Source organism: Eleutherodactylus coqui, chromosome 1, assembly GCF_035609145.1.
Source record: "Eleutherodactylus coqui strain aEleCoq1 chromosome 1, aEleCoq1.hap1, whole genome shotgun sequence".
Classification (NCBI taxonomy): domain Eukaryota; kingdom Metazoa; phylum Chordata; class Amphibia; order Anura; family Eleutherodactylidae; genus Eleutherodactylus; species Eleutherodactylus coqui.
This window is the reverse complement of record NC_089837.1, coordinates 236,937,332-236,954,170: the sequence shown is the minus strand read 5'-3', so window position 1 is coordinate 236,954,170 and position 16,839 is coordinate 236,937,332. Positions and strand designations below refer to the sequence as shown.

Here is a 16,839-nt window from a genome sequence, read left to right as displayed (position 1 = left end):
GTATGCATCCTGCCCCTGGATCGCTTCATGTAGGAACTGATTTATAGCTGATGGTAAAAGGCTCTCACAGAGACTAGAAAAACTCTAGGGCTATGGTGAAACATTGAAAGTAGTGCAGGATGGTGTTCTAAAAAGAGTTTAAGAAGTATTCAAGCCACCACTATCAGTGTTCGAACTGCTAACTTTTAAGGAATCTGCCTTTACCTTCTGGATGTTGTACTATTATTAAGCCTTTGGAACAAGTATTGCTCTAGCCCAAAAATAAGACCTACCCCAATAAAAAGCCTTACCCTGATTTTCAGGGATGGGCGGGGGCTTGAAATATAAGCCCTCCCCTAAAAATAAACCCTGGCTACACTACATGAAAAAACAAACAATACTCACCTAGCAGCCGCCGTGCAGGTCCCTCATGCCGGGCTGCGGCGCTCCGGCAGTCTTCCATGTAGTCCTCGGCGCTGAGAGAGCATTCTCTTCCTGGTAACGGGGCTTGAATACCCCGCCTCCAGCAAGAGATTGAATCACAGCCATCCAGTGAATTACATCATTTTACTTGTGTGCGACTGAGCAGATTGGGATACAACACACTGTGACAAGTGTAACGCTTACCATCCCTCACACAGTCAACCTGATCTTTCAGGTCACCACAGCACAGAACTACTTTAAAAACTGAAAAAAAAAAAACTACAATTGAGTTCCTTATCAAAAAAATAATTCTATGCCTACTTCTGTATTACCTTTCCCTGATATGAACAGGTTGAAAAATGTTTCCCAACTTATTGTACATTTTAAGTTTGGAAACATTTTGTAGAAGTGGTAAAAGGACACCATGACATCTTTTGGCTTTCGACACACATATATAATCTGAAAAAATAGAAATAATGAACATTTATTAAAATTTTGGTCCAAAGAGGTTGTCCCATCACATTCTATGACATCTATATACCACTAACAGGACGTATAAACAGGGGCACAACACATTTATCAATTGGCTAATAATATTCAGAAATAATGTTATTTATTAATCAATAACTACAAATCTAAAGAGGATCAATAATGATAACAATGACGATGAAAACAACAACATTCACTTATGTACACCTCTTTTAGTCTCTTTTTTTCCTCTTGGGTTGCAATGGCAGAATCAACCAAGATCTTAAGGGCAGGGACTTGACATTTGATCTTCACTTATAAGAACACGCTCAAAAGACTCATTAAATGTTCATCCAAAGAAGAGTTAGGGTACTTTCACATCTGATTTTGGGAGTTCTGTTTTTTTGCCGTTATTGGAGCAGGAAATGAGAATTCCATGGCGGAACAGATCCATCTTATGACGGAAACAAACAGCGCCGAACGGATCCCGTTAACTGTAATGAGCTCTGTTTGGTTTCTGCTCAGCTGTCTGGGATACACAAGTGTATGCACCAATGCGCTCGCTTCAGCATAACGTATTTGCACTATGAATGAGGTTTATTTGCGCAATATCAATAAGTTCTATTCTCTGTACATTGCGTGTGAAAATACGCCTGTGTGAATCCGCCCTAAGATCTTTTAAGGTTTCAAGGCTATAAATGTGTGTGCATAAATACACAAACACAGGTACTTGCATGACATAGCTAGTCCCCTACTGGTACTCATAAACCAGAGTGCAGGGCAGTTCTACATTATATTACTACATAAGACACTGCATGAGAGCCAACATTACTAGAAAGCAGGATTACACTTCATCAGCAGATGCACCTAATTTACTACCGAAGAGAGCTGCTATTTTCCGAGAGTATAGCAACTGAAAATAATGTATCTGGCCCAGAAACGTAACTTGAAGCTGCTGAGCCCCAGTGCAAAATCTGGAACTGGGCCCCCAACTATAAAGCTTCATTGATAGTATTGGTTTGCAATATGGCGAAGAGAGACTTTATGGGCCCTCTAGGGCTCCTGGGCCAAGGCGCAATCGCACCCTTTGCACCCCCTATACGTACATCAGTGACTTGGCCAACATTTTATGGATATCTGTTTTTCACCCCATGCTTCTGCCCCTGCTGGCTGGCAGCCAAGACCCCAGGGATTAGCACTGAGGGTTGGAGCACATGTGCTGGTAGAGGGAGCTGCTGCTGTTGTATGATTACTCAGCTGAGATATCAATATATGAGGCAAATGATCTATCTAGTTCCTACAGCTGGAGTGAGGATATATATATATATATATATATATATATATATATATATATATATATATATATATATATATATATATCCGTTGCTAGTAAAACTGCGTCAATGTAGCACAGGTATTACTGCCTGACTCTCCTTAGCTTTCCTACACAGAGTCAGTAGACTCTGCTTACTTATACATATATGTCTAACAGGTCTAGTGATACCTTCTGCGTATGACACAGACATGACTTGTTACTTAAGTTCTAAGCTATAAAGGGGTTTCTGTCATAAAAAAACAAAACAATACTTACCTATTCCACCCCAGACAGATTCTTTAACACATGTTCTCCTCCCCGATCTTCTCCAGTCCGCTGGGTTACCTCACCACAAGTCAGGCAGGTCCTCTCCTTCTTGGTATGATGCATCCATTCCTTGCATTCTTCTTCCTGTGGGCAATGTACACTACATCACTAGCGACGTATCGTTCACAGCCTAGCATGGAGTCCCGATCTATTGCTGAGGCTGTGTGCATGAGCAGTCTCTGCAATAGCTCGGCACTCCCTGTTAGGCTGTGAACGCTACATCAGGGATGTAACTATAGGGGATGCAGAGCATGCAGTTGCACCCAGGCCCAAGAGCCTTAGGGGGCCCATAAGGCCTCTCTTCTCCATATAAGGAGCTCAGTAATATAAATAAAGCACTATAGTAGGGGTTCCGTTATAGATTTAGCATTGGGGCCCAGAAGCTTAAAGTTACGCATCTACGCTACGTCACTAGTGACGTAATGTTCAAATTAACTTTTCAATGGTCTTGGCTGCTGCTTGCAGGGTACAATGGCACAGCCAATGGTTGAGCACTGGATGGGCGTGTTAAAATCGAAGCTTTGTTCTTCCGACAGCCAATCGCTCTGCCTTTAGCCCGCTGAATGTACGCCCCTCCAAACGATTAAACAGTCCCATCAAATCGCTTAGCGAATGTCATTTAAACCAAATGAAAAGCGATCTGCCAAACTACGGATTTTAAGTGGATTGAAAGACAACGATGAACTAAGAGGTAACAAAAATGCTCGATGGGCATGTGTTTACACACAACGATTATCGCCCAAAAGATGGGTTTGAGCGAATCTTTACGATAATCGTTGTGTCTAAATGGGCCTTAAGGGAAAGCACCTAAAAGGTGTGAGGAGAGTTATAAGGCCGTTCATGTTCCACTGGGGAATATGCAAATGGAAGATGGAACAATACCTCTATATGCCACCTATTGAAAGACAGCATTCTTGCAAGTTATTATCAGACTTTAACAAGCCTTCCAACAATAACCATGCACAGACAGCTGTTTTGGGGTGGTTGCCCCTCATCAGTGTGTAACAGGTCTCTGGTTTGGCAAGTGAGAGGCCTATAGACGTGTTACAAGGCTTGTTAAAAAGTCTGATATTGACATGTGGGAATACTGCCTTCTAATAGGTTATAGTGAAAACAGTTGCCAAAGGCATTAACCCTTCTGCCAAGTTCCCTAAAATATAACTTTTATTAGATATAAATTTAAATTCACTTGCTAAAGGTTAAAAATCCAGATTGCAGACTGCCTGAAACAAGTAAACACTCATTGGGTAAATCTCCCATATGAGAGTACAGATTTACCCTATTTCCCAGGCACATGAGTTGAAGCATCAAGGGGAATCATTAAACAAGCACTCATGGCAGATAGCAAGACACAGCCAAGCACTACACAGCAGTACTGATAGTCAGCATTAATGACAGTATTAACCTTGAAAACCACAATGCTGATTAGAGATGACATCATGTGTGAGTCAGTGTCATTGTTTATTCTGCCACTGGCTGCCTCTGATCAGTTCTGTAAATACTGTATAGTCTGTAGAGTAATGATTGTTAGTAGGATTTTTGTTTGTGAACTGACAGCTTTCATGGTACAGGTCATACTATGACGCACAAACTTGAATAGCAGGGGCTGATGTAGTGGCCCAGTACATCAGAGGGGGCTTTCCTGGACCCCTCCATAAATGTCATACATGTATGTCTTATGTAGATGCTTTGTGCAAAACTGTCTTGTCATTCTGTTATGCATATTGCACAGCTGCAGTTAATGAGAGATTAATGTCTGCAAAGTATGAGCTGACTGTCTATAAATGCATCAATTCATGTCCTGTTGCATGGTATGAGTGAGCTTATAAATGTGAGTGCTTGAGAGCGGGAAAAGGTCTTTCATCTTGAGTTCCATCTGAGAGAGTAAAGCAAAGAGGCACATGGGGGCACCTTCAGTCCTCATGTGTTGAAGATAGAAGAGGAGGAGAGATTCACGTGATCAGTGAGTGAGCCTACCCCAGTGAGAGAGAGCATTAGCCAATCCTAAGTTTTCTTACTCAAGGCCCAGTGCAGAGGTACTCTTTCATTTCTTCAATTGTTCATGCCCAAGCATCCTGAAGTCTGGGACCACTGGGTGGAGCTGCGTGTCTACAACTGTCACACACACAGGCGTCCTCAAGTCTGGGATCACTGTGGAGGTACTCAGCTTCAAGTGTGTTTGTATATATCCATTTCTATCTGCACTTGGAATACTGTCTATTGCCTTGCATCATTGGAGTTGTTACCCAGTTATATTATTCTAGGCCCTGACCGTTCCCAGGGGCCTGATGTACTCTGTTCCTGTCTCATTTATTCTCCACTGAGATTCATGCAGGTGGATACTGGAATGATGGCGTCACCCATGACAACCGCAATCCCTGTTCTACCATCTATTCGGCATCCCTATCCTAGGGGCGTCCAAAAGAGGCCCAGGCATTTCATATGCATAATTTAATCACCCAGGTAGGAAATGTAAAAGCACCTCCTCCTGATAGATTTAAGGCCCACTTAGACACAACGATTATCGCACAAAAGATGTCGTGCAAGCAACTTTTGAGCGATAATCATTGTGTTATTTACCGCTCAAGATGATCGCTCGAGCACTCAGAGCGGAGGATGCAGAAGACAAGGGGGCTCTTCACGCTTGTCTTATGCATCCAGAGGTTTTCTGCATCGAGCGCCAACTGTTTAACAGCCTGTCATCAGGGAGCGGGATACAGCTGAAACAATGGTATCAGTAGCACGCTGAAAGACAACGATGAGTGATGGCCTAATGAAAACTGCACAATGTCAGTGCAGTTATACACAACAATTAACGCTCAAAAGATAGCTTTTGAGCGAATTTTAAGTGATAATCGTTGTGTCTAAATGGGCCTTTAGTTTGCTCAGGGGTAAGGACTGGGTGATTTAGTGTGTGGACTAGTTGAGGCGTGGCTTAGAAATTTTGCTGTGATGCGTTTTGTGTGCCTCTTTGTCTGTTGCATTTTCTTTCCCTGTAAAGTTAAGAACGGGACATTTTGTGTGAAACCTGTTCATTGTATCAATTTAGTTGTTTACTAAAAATTCCAATTTATACTGTTCTCCAATTAAACTGTCTTATTTTACAGCTATTACCCGACTCTTCCTCTTACTCAACATCATATCCCGATACCTCATGAGTGAGCCCTCAAAGCCCACTACAGATGCATAAAGGGGTGGTGGTGAGCCCTGCCAACCCTACCTTAGTACTGGTGGATCTAGTCTCCACCGGAACTGTGGGTGGGGTAATGGGTTTGTCCTGGTGGAGTTAAACGCTCACAGCTGGCGATTGGCTGCCTCACATTCCTCCCCAGGCGCAAGGTGAGACCTCTACCCATCGTTCTGCTATGTAGGCTCCTCGCTGGGCTGCTCTATGCACTGCTAGCAACACGGTCAGTGCCCTACCATATATCTCCCCTCCCGATCCCGCTGTCACTTTGGTCCCTCCTGTCGGTGTCCCCAACACTCTCCCTTCTCCCCTCTCGGTTCTGGCACTGTAATTCTATTTAATAACGATTAAAAGATTGATATTATGCACTGTGAAATGAAATGCCATGCATGTATTATAAATTAATCAACTTATCAATGCAAAAAGCATTGTAGGACAATACCTTTCCCATCCTGAACCTCAGCTCTCTTGGCATTAGATAGTAAGGCAGGTGAGATGAGAAGAGACGAGGAGATGGACGACTCTTAAAGTCAGAATTATGAATGTAATATTCTATCCATGGCATTCTTGCTACATTTTCAACATGTTCTGTTCCGTTTCGATGTCCTTCGTTAAATATTAGACTCAGAATTTGTTGTGTCCAAATTGTACCTGCAAAATAGGTTATAGCTCTTATTATTTACAGCATCTACTGTAACTGACAAGCTGGAAGTTTTCACAAAGCAGGGCTGTTGATCCCAGGGTGCTGTATATATGAGAAGAGGGGAGTAAATACATTATATCATGACAGGAACAATAAACATCTACCAAATGACTAACAGATCGATACAGAGGGATAGAAGACCCCGGCACAAGGGCTTTCTCTATGAAAAATACTTTTATTGTGCAAAAGTAAAAAACTATTGAGAAAACTATATACATTTGTACTGCAGCAATCATGCTGATCCACAGAATGGAGGTAACATGTTATTAGAGATGAGCGAGCGTACTCGTCCGAGCTTGATACTCGATATACCGAGTTTGAGTATTAGGGTGTTCGAGATGCTCGTTACTCGTGACGAGTACCACGCGATGTTCGAGTTACTTTCACTTTCATCTCTGAGACATTAGTGCGCTTTTCTGGCCAATAGAAAGACAGGGAAGGCATTACAACTTCCTCCTGTGATGTTCCAGCCCTATACCACCCCCCTGCAGTGAGTGGCTGGCGAGATCAGGTGTCACCCGAGTATTAAAATCTGCCCGCCCGCGGCTCGCCACAGATGCATTCTGACAGAGATCAGGGACAGTGCTGCTGATGCCGGAGCTGCTATAGGGAGAGCGTTAGGAGTTATTTTAGGCTTCAAGAAACCCAACGGTCCTTTTTAGGCCATAGTCAGAAATCGCAGATCGCACCTATCTGCGATCTGCGATTCCTGTTCTCTTCTCTATATGTGCTCAATGGGGCCAACGGCAGCAGCGCCGACCCCATTGAGAACATATAGTAGACAAATCATTCTTCTCTGCCACAGCTGTAACAACTGTGGCAGAGAAGAACGATGTTTGCCCATTGAATTCAATGGAGCCGGCAACACAGCAGGTTCCACTGAAAGCAATGGGCTGCCGGCGTGCGCGGGATGAATTGTCGGGAAGGGCTTAAATATAGAAGCCCTTCCCTGCAATTCATCCAGAAATGTGTTAAAATAATAAAATATATATATATATATACTTACCTTGTCCTGGCAGACGGAGTTCAGCGCGGCCGGCCTACAGTGGGTGTGAAGGGGGTGTGAGTCAGACCTGCCCCCTGATTGGCTCAGCCGGGCGTTAAATTCCAGCCGATATACGTCCATGTGAATAAGCCCTAAGAATCAAGCTAAACAAAGACCCATCTGTATTTCCAAATCTGATGGAGAAACTTTAACATATTCTCAAACTTGGAAAAATTAATAAATATTGAATTGGAAAATTTAAAATAAATAGAAATGTCTTCCATTACTGTGTTCTTCCATGAATGTACATACCGTATTTTTCTCTTTATAAGATGCACTTTTTCCACCTCCAAAGCGGGGGGGGAAAAGTTGTGTGTCTTATAGAGTGAATGTACCAAAAAAGTTGTTCCGATCGCCATTTTTAGCGCGATCGCGAATTTAACGCACGAACGCGATTTAGTTAGCGCGATTGCGTGTTAAACTCGCGATCGCACGAACAAATGTGCGACCAGTCTCCTCCCCACTGCTGCCCATACATACTTCTGATTGGTCGTGAGCGCCGGCGGGTACTACTGCTGCTCCCCGCCTCCACCAAACGGCTTCCTTCCTCCTGCTGCACACAAGCGCCGCTGTGATATGGAGCGCCGGTTTTTCAGACCTCTGCTGCTCTCTCTGCTCCGTCACCCGACACTAACCCTGCGGTGTCTCAGGGTGAGTTCAATTTTTTTTCCCCTATTTTCCCGCTCTAAAATGGGGGTGCGTCCTATAGACCGGTGCGTCTAATAGAACAAAAAATACTTTATGCAGCATGTGTGCTTCTCTTTAATAATCTACTCCAATAGAATGAGAATTTCTACCTGTAAACTTACCTGATTTTGGGTAGGTAACAAGAAACACATCACTGTCCCTAATTTCCATATGTTCTACAGCATCTACAGCTTCAGGTGATGAAAAGGCCTCAAAGTATACTCCTTTATGTTTAAACATTAGGGCATTCAGGGCTTCATCAAGTGCATCTTGGTCCATTGTTGCTTCTTCAAACCTAAAATGGATCATTTGTATTTATTTGCCAGAAAATATAACAGCAAAACACAATATATATTTCAATTACCTTTGAGAAATATGCAGTTTCTCCATTCAGAAGACGCAGTGATAGTAGATTGAGTACAGAAGGTCAGATTATGCTTATTTATATATGACTGCTTTAACCTTTAAACTTTTGGAACCACTGGATGGTGCGCTGCTCCTTGTCATATGATTTTGCGGTATAGTTGAAGGTAGATCTATTAATTATTAACCACACTTGAACTAAAATGAACTTATAAACAGTTAAAGGAGGTACCTCCCCACAACTGATATTAGGGCATATTAACATCCTAAAAGGAAAGGTCCTCTGTATGTGGCAGACCAGAAAACAAAGGTTTGGCACGGTGTTAACCAATATAGCAAAATGTGATTGTTCCCAGCAAGAGAAACCAAGTAATTTTGTAGATATGATACCTTTTAATGGCTAACAAAAATACATGATGTAATAACGAGCTTGCGAACCTCTCGGGTTCTTCGTCAGGTTAAAAAAGTATTTACCTTTTATTAAGTGTTATTACCTTTCATTTTTTTAATGATCTGTAAAACTTTTTTGAGCTTCTTTAAAAAAATGTTTTAGTCCCCAGAGGGGACATGAACTTGCAATGCTTTGATCACTCCTGCAATATAATGTAATGCCATAGCATTACATCATATCGCAATCTGACAGGCGATCTTCTATTGCACTCTGCAATGGCAGCCCTGGGGCCTTTCAGAATGGCCTTGTCAGGAAACCAGGGAAAGTAGGAGTCAGGGGTCCCTGCAACATAGCCCACAACCCCTGTCCCTGCCTACTTGCCTTCACTCCTGGCTAACCCCAGGCGGGCAACTGGGCGACGGTCCCTACACTGGCTAGTGGAATGCTGGGGAAAGCCACAATCCCTGGAAACAGAAAACAAATGGACAAACAAAGAACCAGAGCGAAGCACAAAGGGAAAACCGCAAACCAGTCCAGGAGCAAGCCAGTGATCTGGATTATGGTTTTCTCCAGCAGATTTCGGGGTATTTTGTAGCTTCCAAATTGTATAGTGTGCACACATCATCGACCAGATCAGACACAAATGCTGGTCTAAAACCGGGAGAGTCTCTACACTGTGTAGAGGCTCAGGCTTTTTATTATAACACATGATAACCGCCCTTTAATGGGCGTGCAACAGATTACATCAGTAACATATAAGATTCTCATTTGTCGGATGATATAGAATCTCCCGCCTCTCTGCCCACCCTTCCTCAAGTCTTGATGTAGCGTGGACTTTGTCCTAGCTGAAGGCATTTCTGTGTGCGTATCAACTTATTATTTAACTAACTTCAGTATGGGGGGGTGGAAGAGGGCTAGGTAAACACTCAGTATTGGATACAGGTATGCATATAACACTATGACCCTTAACTCTTAGAGGCTTCTTGTGCAACTTTATGTACTCAGCTAACATTACATCACACATTTCACCATCCCATTGTCTAGCAAATACCATGATAAGATTGTGTGGCCATTACCCTCCACTAAGTTAAAAGTCATTACAGGTGCATAATACATTTGGTTTATACAAATCAATAGACATTTTACACTGACTAATCATCATGTCTATCACACCAGGGTCAAGTACAAAAAGTCAGTCCGGAGAAACGCAGTACAGAAGGAGGAGACGAAGTCCGGTCAGGGGAAAAGCCGAGGTCACAATACTAATAATCAGGACTACAAGGAAATGCTGGTGAGTGCAAGGAAGCCTATACAAACACTGGCAGTGTCAGAAAGCAACTGAGGGGTTTAAATGCTGTCAGAGCTCCCGCCCCAGCAGCTGATTGGGGCAGAGCACCTGACAGCAGCAGGATAATCAGAAAGTGCTGGGAGAACCTCCCTCAGCACTAGCAGACCAGACTAGGTCAGTGAGGATGCAGCAGGCTGCCATGGAAACAGGAACACGGCGCCGAGCAGCAGCCGCCATGCTCCTAGCACCTCTGCGTCGTGTAGGAGCTGGGCGGCCAAGAGTAATGACCAGCATAGGAGTCCATCTGCGATGCACACTCACAGCAGGGGCGACAGCGTCTGCCGTGCAGGCATGGCGGCCCCGATAGCCGCCCATCCTGACAGTACCCCCCCCCTCTTACGGGGGTACTCTGGACCCCCATGACCCGGCGCTGGCTTGAGGGGGTAGGTCCTATGAAAGTGAGGGACTAGCCGTGCAGCATGGACATCCTTGGCTGGAACCCATGACCGCTCCTCGGGTCCAAACCCCTTCCAGTGCACTAAATACTGGTAAGCACCCTGTACCCACCTGGAGTCCAGAATTCAGTTTATCTCAAATTCCATCTCTCCTTGGACAAGGGTGGGAGGAGGAGGTTTGCGGGTGGGCAATACCGGGGGGAATGAACCTTTCAAGAGCGACTTGTGGAAGACGTTATGCACCTTCCAGGAGTCAGGTAAGGTTAGTTCATAGAACACCGGAGTTAATAATCTTGAAAATAGGGAATGGCCCGACAAAACGAGGAGCTAACTTGAGAGATGGTACCTTCAACTTTAAATTTCTTGTGGACAGATAGACTAGGTCACCAATTACAAAGGGGTGCGTTTACCAGCACCTTGTTTCTGCAACTTCTCCTGCGATTCCAGTAAGTTCTTGCGAACCTGGACCCAGACTGCGTCCAGCTCCCCCGTAAAGGAATCCGCCGACAGGTTATCCAACGGCAAGGAGACAGATACAGTAAAGCAGGGATGGAACCCGTAAGTGAGTAAAAAAGGGGAAAACTGAGATGATGAGCTGGTATGGTTATTTATAGCGAATTCCGCCAAAAGCAAAAACTTCACCCATTGTTCCTGGTTGTCCGAGACAAACAGACGAAGGTACTGAATGAGTTCCTGATTCATACGCTCCATCTGTCCGTTGGACTCAGGGTGAAAGGCGGAAGAGAACGACAGGTTAACATCGATACGCTTACAGAACCCCTGCCAGAACCATGCCACGAACTGTACCCCCTGATCAGAAACAATATTTTCTGGAACACCGTGTAAACGGACTATCTCCTTAATAAACAGGTCAGCTAGGTCCCTAGCTGAGGGTAATTTACTTAACGGGACAAAATGGGTCATCTTAGAAAACCTATCAACCACTACCCAGATGACAATATGACTCTGACGGGGGTAAATCCGTAATGAAATCCATGGATATGTGCGACCAAGGTTTACATGGAGCTGGTAGGGGAAGAATAGGACCTTCACGGCATCTCCTAACATTCTTCCCCCGAGCACAAACAGCGCAGCCCTTGACAAAACCCCTGACATCTCTGGACATCTGGGGCCACCAGTATAACAGGGAGCATAAATCCAATGTTCCCCTAATGCCAGGATGACCGGTCAGAACCGAAGAGTGTATCTCTTCGAGAACCCGTAGTCTCAGGGAGACAGGAACAAACAGTTTGCCCTCCGGAAGGGCCTCCGGGGCACCTTGCTGGGCGGCATGTAGCAGAGATGAGAGATCGGAGGTTAAGGCCGCTAGAATCACTCCAGGAGAGAAGCTCCCCTCTGGCTGAGAATCCACGGGTTCAGGCACATCGAAGCTACGCGACAACACGTCGGCTCTAATGTCCTTCGACCCAGGCCAGAAGGTGACGACAAAATTGGAACGGGGAAAAAATAAGGCCCAGCGCGCCTGCCGGGGCATTTAGTCGTTTAGCTGACTCAAGATACACCAAGTTTTTGTGGTCAGTGAGGACGGTAATTTGGTGTCTGGCTCCCTCAAGGAAATGCCGCCATTCCTCAAAAGCCCACTTGATGGCCAACAATTCCCTATTACCTATATCATAGTTACGTTCAGAGGACGAGAATTTTCTTGAGAAGAACGTGCAGGGTTGGAGGTTAGAGAGGGTTGCTGGTCCCTGAGACAGGACGGCGCCCACTCCAAATTCAGAAGCATCTACCTCCACAATGAAGGGGCTGTTCAAGTCGGGTTGAACAAGGACAGGCATGGAGGAGAAGGCTTCTTTAAGATTCAAAAAGGCGGTGACCGCCTCCGGCGTCCAGCTGCCAACCTCAGCCCCTTTCTTGGTTAAATCAGTTAATGGTTTGGCGATGACTGAGAAACCCTTAATAAATTTGCGGTAGAAGTTGGCAAATCCCAGAAAATGCTGCAAAGCCTTCAGGTTAGTAGGTTGCGCTCAGTCTGTTATTGCCCTAACCTTCCGTGGATCCATCTTGATAACAGATGGGGTATTTAGGTACCCTAAAAATGAGATCTCCTGGACCCCAAACAAACACTTCGAGTTTCGCAAACAGCTGGTTAGCCGAAGTCGGTTGAGGACTATCCGTAGGTGACAAAGGTGTGACTCCCAGTCGGCAGAGAACACCAGGATGTCGTCTAAGTAGACCACCAAGAATATGCCCATGACATCCTGGAATATAGCATTCATGAAACCTTGGAAAACGGCCGGGGGATTGCATAAACCGAAAGGCATCACCAAATACTCAAAATGCCCCAATGGCGTATTGAACGCAGTCTTCCATTCGTCTCCCTCTCTTATTCTGATCAGATTATAAGCTCCCCTCAGATCAAGCTTGGAGAACCATTTAGCTTCTGATACTTGATTCAGGAGATCAGGTATCAGAGGAAAAGAGTACTGGTTACGGACAGTGATCTTATTCAACCCTCTATAATCGATGCATGGCCGCAGGCTGCCATCCTTCTTTACGAAGAAGAACCCTGCCCCAGCAGGAGACTCAGATGGGCGGATATAGCCCTTGGCCAAACTCTCAGAAACGTATTCCTTCATGGCTTCTTGCTCTGGTACAGTGATGTTATATATACCCCCCTTCGGAAGTTTAGCCCCGGGAATAATGTCGGTTTTACAATCCCACTCCCGATGAGGTGGTAATGTATCGGACAGCCGTTTAGAAAATACATCAGAAAATTCGGTCAAATAATGCGGCAGGGTCAGTTCCTTGCATTCAGTGGTATGGACCTGAACAGCAGGCATGTGGTCACTGCACCCTGCCCCCCATCGAACTAACTCCAGAGTCTCCCAGTTGATGACTGGGCTATGTACCTTTAACCACGGCAGGCCGAGCACCACGTCCACCGATAAGTTTTCCATGACCAAAAAGGTACAAGGTTCTGTGTGCAAGGCCCCCACAGAAAACTTCAGCTCTGGAGTGACCCGACTGACATGTCCAGCTAATAAGGGTGTAGAATCAATTCCAGACACCTGGACAGGAGGATCAAGGTTTCTTAACACCTTGGCTATGGGAACAATGAAATCAAAATTAATGAAATTGGCGGCTGCCCCAGAATCTATGAAGGCTTGACCCGAAACATGGAAGGAATCAAACACAATAGAGCATGGTAATAACAACTTGGAACATTCTGGGGGTACCTGGGCTCCTAAGTGATCCTCCCGGACATCACTTAGGAGCGGACGTCTTCCAGGTTGCGGCCTCCTCTCGCAGGATGCGACCCGGTGTCCTGGTTCTCCACAGTGCAAGCAAAGTCGGTTCTTGAAACGCATCTCCTTGCGTTGTCTGGGAGACATGGACCCCAGTTCCATGGGTTCTGAGGAAACAGCTGGTGAACCCTGGACATCGATCCTACGGGCTGATAACCCAAAACTGGTCTTGGGGAAGCATCTTGCCCTCAGGCGGCGGTCAGCTCTAATGGCTAGCGTCATGGCTTGCTCCAAACTGTCAGGCTCAGGATACGAAACAAGGAGGTCTCTCAGAGCATCCGAGAGACCCGACAGAAATAAGTCCTTAAGGGCTCGGTCATTCCAACCAGACTCAGCCCAATACTGTCAAACCTGAGAGCAATATTCCTCCGCTGCCAGTCTACCGTGTCGCAGTTCTAATAACCTGGAAACCGCATACCCGGCCCCATCTGGCTCGTCATAGATCTGGCCTAACGTGGTAAAGAAAGAGTCCACGGACTGCCTGATGGGCGAGTCGGCGGGCAAGGAAAAAGCCCAATTCTGCGGGTCACCTCTCAAGCGGGATATGACAACTCCCACTCTTTGGAACTCGGTTCCAGAGGAGTACGGATGCAAAGTGAAATACAGCTTACACCCCTCCCGGAAAGAAAAAAAAAACTGTCTCTGGTTCCCAGAAAAGAAATCAGGGAGGGTAGCCTTGGGCTCAAGCTTATCTGTATGAGCAGGAGGCGGCACCGCTGGTGCACTGGCCTGCTGGAGGAATCGTGTGGTTAAATCTTGCACCCTACCTGTCAGGCTCTGCACCTAATTAGCTAGGGCTGAAACAGCCTCCATGGATGGACTAGTTTGGCTGGACGTATGTAGGAACCCGAAAACGTTTAGGGCCAGTGTTTCGGTCAAGAAACCAGGGAAAGCAGGAGTCAGGGGTCCCTGCAACATGGCCCACAACCCCTGTCCCTGCCTACTTGCCTCCACTCCTGGCTAACCCCAGGCGGGCAACTGGGCGACGGTCCCTACACTGGCTAGGGGAATGCTGGGGAAAGCCACAATCCCTGGAAACAGAAAACAAATGGACAAACAGACAACTAGAGCGAAGCACAAAGGGAAAACCGCAAACCAGTCCAGGAGCAAGCCGGGGTCAAGTACAAAAAGTCAGTCCGGAGAAACGCAGTACAGAAGGAGGAGACGAAGTCAGGTCAGGGGAAAAGCCGAGGTCACAATACTAATAATCAGGACTACAAGGAAATGCTGGTGAGTGCAAGGAAGCCTATACAAACACTGGCAGTGTCAGGAAGCAACTGAGGGGTTTAAATGCTGTCAGAGCTCCCGCCCCAGCAGCTGATTGGGGCGGAGCACCTGACAGCAGCAGGATAATCAGAAAGTGCTGGGAGAACCTCCCTCAGCACTAGCAGACCAGACTAGGTCAGTGAGGATGCAGCAGGCTGCCATGGAAACAGGAACACGGCACCGGGCAGCAGCCGCCATGCTCCTAGCACCTCTGCGCCATGTAGGAGTGATGACCAGCGTAGGAGTCCCCCTGCGACGTGCACTCGCAGCAGGGGCGACAGCGTCCACCTTGTGGGCACGGCGACCCCGATAGCCGCCCATCCTGACAGGCCTTATCGTGGGGGGCAGTATGGGACCCCCGTACATTAGTCAGGGCATTTAAATGCCACTGTCAGAAGTGTAATTCTCTGGTTGTCAGAGAAGCAGTTCAGCCATTTTTGTTTTTCATGACTGGAGGGTCGCTTTAAGGATCTGGACACTTTGTTGTTTTTGGATTGTCGCATTCCGAAAGCCAAACTTTTTGCTTGCCAACGCAGTAATATGAGGACTTTATTTGTATAGGGAGCTGTATTTTTCAATGGCACTATTTTGCAGCTCATATAACCTATTGCTTAACTTTGGTTAACACTATGGGGCAAATGGAGAAAACAAGAATTTTTCCTTTCATTTTTATGTATTAAATATTACACCATTTACCATGTGGCATAAATAACATGTCACCTCCGTTCTGTGGATCAGCCTGATTGCCGCAATACAAATGTATATAGTTTTTCACTTTTGCACAATAAAAGTATTTTTCATAGAGAAAGCCCTTGTGCCGGGGTCTTCTCTCCCTCTGTATCGATCAGTTGGACATTTAGTAGATCTTTATTGTTCCTGTCATAATACTGTATAATGTATTTACTCCCCTTTTCTCATATATACAGCACCCTGGGATCAACAGCCCTGTTTTGTAATAAATTATCTGAAAACTCCCAGCTTGTCAGTTACAGTAGACACTGTAAATAATAAGAGCTATAACCTATTTTACAGGCACAATTTGGACACAACAAATTCTAAGCCTAATATTTAGGTAAAAAAGTATTTTTTTAGCCTGATGAAAAACCTGAGAAGTTCGCAAGCTCGCTGTAACATCATGTATTTTTGTTAGCCATTAAAAGGTATCATATCTACAAGATTACGTGGTTTCTCTTGCTGAGAACAATCACATTTGGCAGAACAGAGAAACACTTTGATAGATCCGGCACATCCATGCACTACTCTGAATTCCTGTTAGGAGGAAACGTACCAGCAGCGTGGTCGGGTCTCGGCCGCATGCCAGTTCAGCTGCAGGGGTCTAGGCTCGGCGTCCTTCCTCCCGGGTCCGGCGCCGGTTTCCTTAGGGCGGCAGCGCGGCTCTGAGAGCCTTTTCTGATGTGAGTGGGTGGGTCTTCTTTCTCCACCCACTAGCATGTCATTGGCTCCGCCCCTTTGCTAGGGATAAGAGGCAGCAGCTGGCAAGTTTCATTGCCAGTGTTTGTTTGCATCTAGTGAGGTTAACTAGGTCTCTCTGCTCCTCTTAACCCTTGCTTTAACTCTTGCTGTAACCCTTGCTGGAGGTTTATTCAGCCTTTGTGTTTCTCCTTGGTAGTTTCTTCCTTAGTTTTTGTGCTCCTTTTCCCCTTTAGTATCAG

General features: G+C 45.7%; 1 pseudogene; it reads right to left on the bottom strand.

The window, feature by feature from the left end:
- LOC136611585 (amine sulfotransferase-like) overlaps positions 1 to 16,547 on the bottom strand; it is a 32,056-nt pseudogene extending 15,509 nt beyond the window's left edge.
- Between the last annotated feature and the right edge of the window lie 292 nt (positions 16,548 to 16,839).